The sequence below is a fragment of the Amblyomma mixtum genome, chromosome 1 (assembly GCF_055824585.1).
Source record: "Amblyomma mixtum isolate Tamu chromosome 1, ASM5582458v1, whole genome shotgun sequence".
NCBI lineage: Eukaryota > Metazoa > Arthropoda > Arachnida > Ixodida > Ixodidae > Amblyomma > Amblyomma mixtum.
In genome coordinates, this window is record NC_143012.1 from 117,093,061 (window position 1) to 117,106,137 (window position 13,077).

Genomic DNA, 13,077 nt, shown 5'->3' on the forward strand with positions numbered 1-13,077 from the left:
CCAAAACTCCAAAACTCCAAAACTCAAAAACTCCAAAACTCAAAGCTCCAACACTCCAGAACTCTGACACTCCAAAACTACAAAACTACAAAATTCCGAAACTCCAAGATTCCGAATCTCCAAAACGCCAAAACTCCAAATCTCCGAAACTCCAAAACTCCAAAAATCCGAAACTGAAAATTCGAAACTCCAAAACTCCAAAACTCCGAAACTCCGAAACTCCGAAACTCCAAAACTCCAAAACTCCAAAAGTGCAAAAATTAAAAACTCCAAAACTCAAAAACTCCAAAACTCCAAAACTCAAAGCTCCAACACTCCAGAACTCTGACACTCCAAAACTACAAAACTACAAAATTCCAAAACTCCAAGATTCCGAATCTCCAAAACGCCAAAACTCCAAATCTCCGAAACTCCAAAACTTCAAAAATCCGGAACTGAAAATTCGAAACTCCAAAACTCCAAAACTCCGAAACTCCGAAACTCCAAAACTCAAAAATTCCGAAACTCCACAACCCTGAACCTCGAAAACTCTGAAACTCCAAAACTCCGAAACTCCGAAACTCCAAAACTCCAAAAATCCGAAACTCTGAAAATTCGAAACTCCAAAACCCCAAAACTCCAAAACTGCAATTCTCCAAAACTTCGAAACTCCAAAACTCAAAAATTCCGAAACTCCACAACCCTGAACCTCCAAAACTCTGAAACTCCAAAACTCCAAAAGTGCAAAAATCCAAAACTCCAAAACTCCAAAACTCAAAAACTCCAAAACTCCAAAGCTCCAAAACTCCAACACTCCAAAACTCCGACACTCGAAAACTACAAAACTACAAAATTCCGAAGCTCCAAGATTCCGAATCTTCAAAACGCCAAAACTCCAAATCTCCGAAACTCCAAAACTCCCAAACTCCGAAACTCCGAAACTCCAAAACTCAAAAATTCCGAAACTCCACAACCCTGAACCTCGAAAACTCTGAACCTCCAAAACTCTGAAACTCCAAAACTCCGAAACTCCGAAACTCCAAAACTCCAAAACTCCAAAAGTGCAAAAATCCAAAACTCAAAAACTCAAAAACTCAAAAACTCCAAAGCTCCAAAACTCCAACACTCCAAAACTCTGACACTCCAAAACTACAAAACTACAAAATTCCGAAACTCCAAGATTCCGAATCTCCAAAACGCCAAAACTCCAAATCTCCGAAACTCCAAAACTCCAAAAATCCGAAACTCTGAAAGTTCGAAACTCCAAAACTCCAAAATTCCAAAACTGCAATACTCCAAAACTCCGAAACTCCAAAACTCAAAAATTCCGAAATTCCACAACCCTGAACCTCCAAAACTCTGAAACTCCAAAACTCCGAAACTCCGAAACTCCAAAACTCCAGAACTCCAAAACTCCAAAACTCCAACACTCCAAACCTCCGACATTCCAAAACTGCAAAACTACAAAATTCCGAAACTCCAAGACCCCGAATCTCCAAAACGCCAAAACTCCAAATCTCCGAAACTCCAAAACTCCAAAAATCCGAAACTCTGAAAATTCCAAACTCCAAAACTCCAGAACTCCAAAACTGCAATGCTCCAAAACTCCGAAACTCCGAAACTCCAAAACTCAAAAATTCCGAAACTCCACAACCCTGAACCTCCAAAACTCTGAAACTCCAAAACTCCGAAACTCCAAAACTCCAAAAGTGCAAAAATCCAAAACTCAAAAACTCAAAAACTCAAAAACTCCAAAGCTCCAAAACTCCAACACTCCAAAACTCTGACACTCCAAAACTACAAAACTACAAAATTCCGAAACTCCAAGATTCCGAATCTCCAAAACGCCAAAACTCCAAATCTCCGAAACTCCAAAACTCCAAAAATCCGAAACTGAAAATTCGAAACTCCAAAACTCCAAAATTCCAAAACTGCAATACTCCAAAACTCCGAAACTCCAAAACTCAAAAATTCCGAAATTCCACAACCCTGAACCTCCAAAACTCTGAAACTCCAAAACTCCGAAACTCTGAAAATTCCAAACTCCAAAACTCCAGAACTCCAAAACTGCAATGCTCCAAAACTCCGAAACTCCGAAACTCCAAAACTCAAAAATTCCGAAACTCCGAAACTCCAAAACTCAAAAATTCCGAAACTCCACAACCCTGAACCTCGAAAACTCTGAAACTCCGAAACTCCGAAACTCCAAAACTCCGAAACTCCAAAACTCAAAAATTCCGAAACTCCACAACCCTGAACCTCCAAAACTCTGAAACTCCAAATCTCCGGAACTCCAAAACTCCAAAAATCCGAAACTCTGAAAATTCGAAACTCCAAAACACCAAAACTCCAAAACTCCGAAACTCCAAAACTCAAAAATTCCGAAACTCCACAACCCTGAACCTCGAAAACTCTGAAACTCCAAAACTCCGAAACTCCAAAACTCCAAAACTCCGAAACTGCAAAACTCCAAAACTCCGAAACTCCGGAACTCCGAAACTCCAAAACTCAAAAATTCCGAAATTCCACAACCCTGAACCTCGAAAAGTCTGAAACTCCAAAACTCCGATACTCCGAAACTCCAAAACTCCAAAAATCCGAAACTCTGAAAATTCGAAACTACAAAAATTCCAAAACTGCAATTCTCCAAAACTCCGAAACTCCGGAACTCCAATACTCAAAAATTCCGAAACTCCACAACCCTGAACCTCCAAAACTCTGAAACTCCAAAACTCCGAAACTCCAAAACTCCAAAACTCCAAAACTCCGAAACTCCAAAACTCAAAAATTCAGAAACTCCACAACCCTGAACCTCCAAAACTCTGAAACTCCAAAACTCCGAAACTCTGAAACTCCAAAACTCCGAAACTCCGAAACTCCAAAACTCCAAAACTCCAAAAGTGTCAAAATCCAAAACTCAAAAACTCAAAAACTCCAAAACTCCAAAGCTCCAAAACTCCAACACTCCAAAACTCTGACACTCCAAAACTACAAAACTACAAAATTCCGAAACTCCAAGATTCCGAATCTCGAAAACGCCAAAACTCCAAATCTCCGAAACTCCAAAACTCCAAAAATCCGAAACTCTGAAAATTCGAAACTCCAAAACTCCAAAATTCCAAAACTGCAATACTCCAAAACTCCGAAACTCCGAAACTCCAAAACTCAAAAATTCCGAAACTCCACAACCCTGAACCTCCAAAACTCTGAAACTCCAAAACTCCGAAACTCCAAACTCTGAAACTCCAAAACTCCAAAACTCCAAAAGTGCAAAAATCCAAAACTCCAAAACTCCAAAACTCAAAAACTCCAAAAGTCAAAGCTCCAACAGTCCAGAACTCTGACACTCCAAAACTACAAAACTACAAAATTCCGAAGCTCCAAGATTCCGAATCTTCAAAACGCCAAAACTCCAAATCTCCGAAACTCCAAAACTCGAAAACTCCGAAACTCCGAAACTCCAAAACTCAAAAATTCCGAAACTCCACAACCCTGAACCTCGAAAACTCTGAAACTCCAAAACTCCGAAACTCCAAAACTCCAAAAATCCAAAACTCTGAAAATTCGAAACTCCAAAACTGCAAAACTGCAATTCTCCAAAACTCCGAAACTCCAAAACTCCAATACTCAAAAATTCCGAAACTCCACAACCCTGAACCTCCAAAACTCTGAAACTCCAAAACTCCGAAACTCCGAAACTCCAAAACTCCAAAACTCCAAAAGTGCAAAGATCCAAAACTCAAAAACTCAAAAACTCAAAAACTCCAAAGCTCCAAAACTCCAACACTCCAAAACTCTGACACTCCAAAACTACAAAACTACAAAATTCCGAAACTCCAAGATTCCGAATCTCCAAAACGCCAAAACTCCAAATCTCCGAAACTCCAAAACTCCAAAAATCCGAAACTCTGAAAATTCGAAACTCCAAAACTCCAAAATTCCAAAACTGCAATACTCCAAAACTCCGAAACTCCAAAACTCAAAAATTCCGAAATTCCACAACCCTGAACCTGCAAAACTCTGAAACTCCAAAACTCCGAAACTCCGAAACTCCAAAACTCCAGAACTCCAAAACTCCAAAACTCCAACACTCCAAACCTCCGACATTCCAAAACTGCAAAACTACAAAATTCCGAAACTCCAAGACCCCGAATCTCCAAAAGGCCAAAACTCTAAATCTCCGAAACTCCAAAACTCCAAAAATCCGAAACTCTGAAAATTCCAAACTCCAAAACTCCAGAACTCCAAAACTGCAATGCTCCAAAACTCCGAAACTCCGAAACTCCAAAACTCAAAAATTCCGAAACTCCACAACCCTGAACCTCCAAAACTCTGAAACTCCAAAACTCCGAAACTCCAAAGCTCCAAAACTCCAAAAATCCGAAACTCTGAAAATTCGAAACTCCAAAACCCCAAAACTCCAAAACTGCAATTCTCCAAAACTCCGAAACTCCGAAACTCCAAAACTCAAAAATTCCGAAACTCCACAACCCTGAACCTCCAAAACTCTGAAACTCCAAAACTCCGAAACTCCGAAACTCCAAAACTCCAAAACTCCAAAACTCCAAAAGTGCAAAAATCCAAAACTAAAAACTCCAAAACTCCAAAACTCCAAAGCTCCAAACCTCCAACACTCCAAAACTCTGACACTCCAAAACTACAAAACTACAAAATTCCGAAACTCCAAGATTCCGAATCTCCAAAACGCCAAAACTCCAAATCTCCGAAACTCCAAAACTCCAAAAATCCGAAACTGAAAATTCGAAACTCCAAAACTCCAAAACTCCGAAGCTCCGAAACTCCAAAACTCAAAAATTCCGAAACTCCACAACCCTGAACCTCGAAAACTCTGAAACTCCAAAACTCCGAAACTCCGAAACTCCAAAACTCCAAAAATCCGAAACTCTGAAAATTCGAAACTCCAAAACCCCAAAACTCCAAAACTGCAATTCTCCAAAACTCCGAAACTCCGAAACTCCAAAACTCAAAAATTCCGAAACTCCACAACCCTGAACCTCCAAAACTCTGAAACTCCAAAACTCCGAAACTCCGAAACTCCAAAACTCCAAAACTCCAAAAGTGCAAAAATCCAAAACTAAAAAACTCAAAAACTCCAAAACTCCAAAGCTCCAAACCTCCAACACTCCAAAACTCTGACACTCCAAAACTACAAAACTACAAAATTCCGACACTCCAAGACTCCGAATCTCCAAAACGCCGAAACTCCAAATCTCGAAAACTCCAAAACTCCAAAAATCCGAAACTGAAAATTCGAAACTCCAAAACTCCAAAACCGCAAAACTCCAAAACTCTGAAACTCCAAAACTCCGAAACTCCAAAACTCAAAAATTCCGAAATTCCACAACCCTGAACCTCGAAAAGTCTGAAACTCCAAAACTCCGAAACTCCGAAACTCCAAAACTCCAAAAATCCGAAACTCTGAAAATTCGAAACTACAAAAATTCCAAAACTGCAATTCTCCAAAACTCCGAAACTCCGGAACTCCAATACTCAAAAATTCCGAAACTCCACAACCCTGAACCTCCAAAACTCTGAAACTCCAAATCTCCAGAACTCCAAAACTCCAAAAATCCGAAACTCTGAAAATTCGAAACTCCAAAACACCAAAACTCCAAAACTCCGAAACTCCAAAACTCAAAAATTCCGAAACTCCACAACCCTGAACCTCGAAAACTCTGAAACTCCAAAACTCCGAAACTCCGAAACTGCAAAACTCCAAAACTCCGAAACTCCGGAACTCCGAAACTCCAAAACTCAAAAATTCCGAAATTCCACAACCCTGAACCTCGAAAAGTCTGAAACTCCAAAACTCCGAAACTCCGAAACTCCAAAACTCCAAAAATCCAACTCTGAAAATTCGAAACTACAAAAATTCCAAAACTGCAATTCTCCAAAACTCCGAAACTCCGGAACTCCAATACTCAAAAATTCCGAAACTCCACAACCCTGAACCTCCAAAACTCCAAAACTCCAAAACTCCAAACGTGCAAAAATCCAAAACTCAAAAACTCATAAACTCCAAAACTCCAAAGCTCAAACACTCCAGAACTCTGACACTCAAAAACTACAAAATTCCGAAACTCCAAGATTCCGAATCTCCAAAACGCCAAAACTCCAAATCTCCGAAACTCCAAAATTCCAAAAATCCGGAACTGAAAATTCGAAACTCCAAAACTCCAAAACTCCGAAACTCCGAAACTCCAAAACTCAAAAATTCCGAAACTCCACAACCCTGAACCTCGAAAAATCTGAAACTCCAAAACTCCGAAACTCCGAAACTCCAAAACTCCAAAAATCCGAAACTGTGAAAATTCGAAACTCCAAAACCCCAAAACTCCAAAACTGCAATTCTCCAAAACTCCGAAACTCCGAAACTCCAAAACTCAAAAATTCCGAAACTCCACAACCCTGAACCTCCAAAACTCTGAAACTCCAAAACTCCGAAACTCCGAAACTCCAAAACTCCAAAACTCCAAAAGTGCAAAAATCCAAAACTAAAAAACTCAAAAACTCCAAAACTCCAAAGCTCCAAACCTCCAACACTCCAAAACTCTGACACTCCAAAACTACAAAACTACAAAATTCCGACACTCCAAGACTCCGAATCTCCAAAACGCCGAAACTCCAAATCTCGAAAACTCCAAAACTCCAAAAATCCGAAACTGAAAATTCGAAACTCCAAAACTCCAAAACCGCAAAACTCCAAAACTCTGAAACTCCAAAACTCCGAAACTCCAAAACTCAAAAATTCCGAAATTCCACAACCCTGAACCTCGAAAAGTCTGAAACTCCAAAACTCCGAAACTCCGAAACTCCAAAACTCCAAAAATCCGAAACTCTGAAAATTCGAAACTACAAAAATTCCAAAACTGCAATTCTCCAAAACTCCGAAACTCCGGAACTCCAATACTCAAAAATTCCGAAACTCCACAACCCTGAACCTCCAAAACTCTGAAACTCCAAATCTCCAGAACTCCAAAACTCCAAAAATCCGAAACTCTGAAAATTCGAAACTCCAAAACACCAAAACTCCAAAACTCCGAAACTCCAAAACTCAAAAATTCCGAAACTCCACAACCCTGAACCTCGAAAACTCTGAAACTCCAAAACTCCGAAACTCCGAAACTGCAAAACTCCAAAACTCCGAAACTCCGGAACTCCGAAACTCCAAAACTCAAAAATTCCGAAATTCCACAACCCTGAACCTCGAAAAGTCTGAAACTCCAAAACTCCGAAACTCCGAAACTCCAAAACTCCAAAAATCCAACTCTGAAAATTCGAAACTACAAAAATTCCAAAACTGCAATTCTCCAAAACTCCGAAACTCCGGAACTCCAATACTCAAAAATTCCGAAACTCCACAACCCTGAACCTCCAAAACTCCAAAACTCCAAAACTCCAAACGTGCAAAAATCCAAAACTCAAAAACTCATAAACTCCAAAACTCCAAAGCTCAAACACTCCAGAACTCTGACACTCAAAAACTACAAAATTCCGAAACTCCAAGATTCCGAATCTCCAAAACGCCAAAACTCCAAATCTCCGAAACTCCAAAATTCCAAAAATCCGGAACTGAAAATTCGAAACTCCAAAACTCCAAAACTCCGAAACTCCGAAACTCCAAAACTCAAAAATTCCGAAACTCCACAACCCTGAACCTCGAAAAATCTGAAACTCCAAAACTCCAAAAGTGCAAAAATCCAAAACTCCAAAACTCAAAAACTCCAAAACTCCAAAGCTCCAAAACTCCAACACTCCAAAACTCCGACACTCGAAAACTACAAAACTACAAAATTCCGAAACTCCTAGATTCCGAATCTCCAAAACGCCAAAACTCCAAATCTCCGAAACTCCAAAACTCCAAAACTCCGAAACTCCGAAACTCCAAAACTCAAAAATTCCGAAACTCCACAACCCTGAACCTCGAAAACTCTGAAACTCCAAAACTCCGAAACTCCAAAACTCCAAAAATCCGAAACTCTGAAAATTCGAAACTCCAAAACTCCAAAACTGCAATTCTCCAAAACTCCGAAACTCCGAAACTCCAATACTCAAAAATTCCGAAACTCCACAACCCTGAACCTCCAAAACTCTGAAACTCCAAAACTCCGAAACTCCGAAACTCCAAAACTCCAAAAGTGCAAAAATCCAAAACTCAAAAACTCAAAAACTCCAAAGCTCCAAAACTCCAACACTCCAAAACTCTGACACTCCAAAACTACAAAACTACAAAATTCCGAAACTCCAAGGTTCCGAATCTCCAAAACGCCAAAACTCCAAATCTCCGAAACTCCAAAACTCCAAAAATCCGAAACTGAAAATTCGAAACTCCAAAACTCCAAAATTCCAAAACTGCAATACTCCAAAACTGCGAAACTCCAAAACTCAAAAATTCCGAAATTCCACAACCCTGAACCTCCAAAACTCTGAAACTCCAAAACTCCGAAACTCCGAAACTCCGAAACTCCAAAACTCCAGAACTCCAAAACTCCAAAACTCCAACACTCCAAACCTCCGACACTCCAAAACTGCAAAATTACAAAATTCCGAAACTCCAAGACCCCGAATCTCCATAAGGCCAAAACTCGAAATCTCCGAAACTCCAAAACTCAAAAAATCCGAAACTCTGAAAATTCCAAACTCCAAAACTCCAGAACTCCAAAACTGCAATGCTCCAAAACTCCGAAACTCCGAAACTCCAAAACTCAAAAATTCCGAAACTCCAAAACTCAAAAATTCCGAAACTCCACAACCCTGAACCTCGAAAACTCTGAAACTCCGAAACTCCGAAACTCCAAAACTCCGAAACTCCAAAACTCAAAAATTCCGAAACTCCACAACCCTGAACCTCCAAAACTCTGAAACTCCAAATCTCCGGAACTCCAAAACTCCAAAAATCCGAAACTCTGAAAATTCGAAACTCCAAAACACCAAAACTCCAAAACTCCGAAACTCCAAAACTCAAAAATTCCGAAACTCCACAACCCTGAACCTCGAAAACTCTGAAACTCCAAAACTCCGAAACTCCAAAACTCAAAAATTCCGAAATTCCACAACCCTGAACCTCGAAAAGTCTGAAACTCCAAAACTCCGAAACTCCGAAACTCCAAAACTCCAAAAATCCGAAACTCTGAAAATTCGAAACTACAAAAATTCCAAAACTGCAATTCTCCAAAACTCCGAAACTCCGGAACTCCAATACTCAAAAATTCCGAAACTCCACAACCCTGAACCTCCAAAACTCTGAAACTCCAAAACTCCGAAACTCCAAAACTCCAAAACTCCAAAACTCCAAAACTCCGAAACTCCAAAACTCAAAAATTCCGAAACTCCACAACCCTGAACCTCCAAAACTCTGAAACTCCAAAACTCCGAAACTCCGAAACTCCGAAACTCCAAAACTCCAAAACTCCAAAAGTGTCAAAATCCAAAACTCAAAAACTCCAAAACTCCAAAGCTCCAAAACTCCAACACTCCAAAACTCTGACACTCCAAAACTACAAAACTACAAAATTCTGAAACTCCAAGATTCCGAATCTCGAAAACGCCAAAACTCCAAATCTCCGAAACTCCAAAACTCCAAAAATCCGAAACTCTGAAAATTCGAAACTCCAAAACTCCAAAATTCCAAAACTGCAATACTCCAAAACTCCGAAACTCCGAAACTCCAAAACTCAAAAATTCCGAAACTCCACAACCCTGAACCTCCAAAACTCTGAAACTCCAAAACTCCGAAACTCCAAAACTCTGAAACTCCAAAACTCCAAAACTCCAAAACTCCAAAAGTGCAAAAATCCAAAACTCCAAAACTCCAAAACTCAAAAACTCCAAAACTCAAAGCTCCAACACTCCAGAACTCTGACACTCCAAAACTACAAAACTACAAAATTCCGAAACTCCAAGATTCCGAATCTCCAAAACGCCAAAACTCCAAATCTCCGAAACTCCAAAACTCCAAAAATCCGAAACTGAAAATTCGAAACTCCAAAACTCCAAAACTCCGAAACTCCGAAACTCCAAAACTCCAAAACTCCAAAAGTGCAAAAATTAAAAACTCCAAAACTCAAAAACTCCAAAACTCCAAAACTCAAAGCTCCAACACTCCAGAACTCTGACACTCCAAAACTACAAAACTACAAAATTCCAAAACTCCAAGATTCCGAATCTCCAAAACGCCAAAACTCCAAATCTCCGAAACTCCAAAACTTCAAAAATCCGGAACTGAAAATTCGAAACTCCAAAACTCCAAAACTCCGAAACTCCGAAACTCCAAAACTCAAAAATTCCGAAACTCCACAACCCTGAACCTCGAAAACTCTGAAACTCCAAAACTCCGAAACTCCGAAACTCCAAAACTCCAAAAATCCGAAACTCTGAAAATTCGAAACTCCAAAACCCCAAAACTCCAAAACTGCAATTCTCCAAAACTTCGAAACTCCAAAACTCAAAAATTCCGAAACTCCACAACCCTGAACCTCCAAAACTCTGAAACTCCAAAACTCCAAAAGTGCAAAAATCCAAAACTCCAAAACTCCAAAACTCAAAAACTCCAAAACTCCAAAGCTCCAAAACTCCAACACTCCAAAACTCCGACACTCGAAAACTACAAAACTACAAAATTCCGAAGCTCCAAGATTCCGAATCTTCAAAACGCCAAAACTCCAAATCTCCGAAACTCCAAAACTCCAAAACTCCGAAACTCCGAAACTCCAAAACTCAAAAATTCCGAAACTCCACAACCCTGAACCTCGAAAACTCTGAACCTCCAAAACTCTGAAACTCCAAAACTCCGAAACTCCGAAACTCCAAAACTCCAAAACTCCAAAAGTGCAAAAATCCAAAACTCAAAAACTCAAAAACTCAAAAACTCCAAAGCTCCAAAACTCCAACACTCCAAAACTCTGACACTCCAAAACTACAAAACTACAAAATTCCGAAACTCCAAGATTCCGAATCTCCAAAACGCCAAAACTCCAAATCTCCGAAACTCCAAAACTCCAAAAATCCGAAACTCTGAAAATTCGAAACTCCAAAACTCCAAAATTCCAAAACTGCAATACTCCAAAACTCCGAAACTCCAAAACTCAAAAATTCCGAAATTCCACAACCCTGAACCTCCAAAACTCTGAAACTCCAAAACTCCGAAACTCCGAAACTCCAAAACTCCAGAACTCCAAAACTCCAAAACTCCAACACTCCAAACCTCCGACATTCCAAAACTGCAAAACTACAAAATTCCGAAACTCCAAGACCCCGAATCTCCAAAACGCCAAAACTCCAAATCTCCGAAACTCCAAAACTCCAAAAATCCGAAACTCTGAAAATTCCAAACTCCAAAACTCCAGAACTCCAAAACTGCAATGCTCCAAAACTCCGAAACTCCGAAACTCCAAAACTCAAAAATTCCGAAACTCCACAACCCTGAACCTCCAAAACTCTGAAACTCCAAAACTCCGAAACTCCGAAACTCCAAAACTCCAAAAGTGCAAAAATCCAAAACTCAAAAACTCAAAAACTCAAAAACTCCAAAGCTCCAAAACTCCAACACTCCAAAACTCTGACACTCCAAAACTACAAAACTACAAAATTCCGAAACTCCAAGATTCCGAATCTCCAAAACGCCAAAACTCCAAATCTCCGAAACTCCAAAACTCCAAAAATCCGAAACTGAAAATTCGAAACTCCAAAACTCCAAAATTCCAAAACTGCAATACTCCAAAACTCCGAAACTCCAAAACTCAAAAATTCCGAAATTCCACAACCCTGAACCTCCAAAACTCTGAAACTCCAAAACTCCGAAACTCTGAAAATTCCAAACTCCAAAACTCCAGAACTCCAAAACTGCAATGCTCCAAAACTCCGAAACTCCGAAACTCCAAAACTCAAAAATTCCGAAACTCCGAAACTCCAAAACTCAAAAATTCCGAAACTCCACAACCCTGAACCTCGAAAACTCTGAAACTCCGAAACTCCGAAACTCCAAAACTCCGAAACTCCAAAACTCAAAAATTCCGAAACTCCACAACCCTGAACCTCCAAAACTCTGAAACTCCAAATCTCCGGAACTCCAAAACTCCAAAAATCCGAAACTCTGAAAATTCGAAACTCCAAAACACCAAAACTCCAAAACTCCGAAACTCCAAAACTCAAAAATTCCGAAACTCCACAACCCTGAACCTCGAAAACTCTGAAACTCCAAAACTCCGAAACTCCAAAACTCCAAAACTCCGAAACTGCAAAACTCCAAAACTCCGAAACTCCGGAACTCCGAAACTCCAAAACTCAAAAATTCCGAAATTCCACAACCCTGAACCTCGAAAAGTCTGAAACTCCAAAACTCCGATACTCCGAAACTCCAAAACTCCAAAAATCCGAAACTCTGAAAATTCGAAACTACAAAAATTCCAAAACTGCAATTCTCCAAAACTCCGAAACTCCGGAACTCCAATACTCAAAAATTCCGAAACTCCACAACCCTGAACCTCCAAAACTCTGAAACTCCAAAACTCCGAAACTCCAAAACTCCAAAACTCCAAAACTCCGAAACTCCAAAACTCAAAAATTCAGAAACTCCACAACCCTGAACCTCCAAAACTCTGAAACTCCAAAACTCCGAAACTCTGAAACTCCAAAACTCCGAAACTCCGAAACTCCAAAACTCCAAAACTCCAAAAGTGTCAAAATCCAAAACTCAAAAACTCAAAAACTCCAAAACTCCAAAGCTCCAAAACTCCAACACTCCAAAACTCTGACACTCCAAAACTACAAAACTACAAAATTCCGAAACTCCAAGATTCCGAATCTCGAAAACGCCAAAACTCCAAATCTCCGAAACTCCAAAACTCCAAAAATCCGAAACTCTGAAAATTCGAAACTCCAAAACTCCAAAATTCCAAAACTGCAATACTCCAAAACTCCGAAACTCCGAAACTCCAAAACTCAAAAATTCCGAAACTCCACAACCCTGAACCTCCAAAACTCTGAAACTCCAAAACTCCGAAACTCCAAACTCTGAAACTCCAAAACTCCAAAACTCCAAAAGTGCAAAAATCCAAAACTCCAAAACTCCAAAACTCA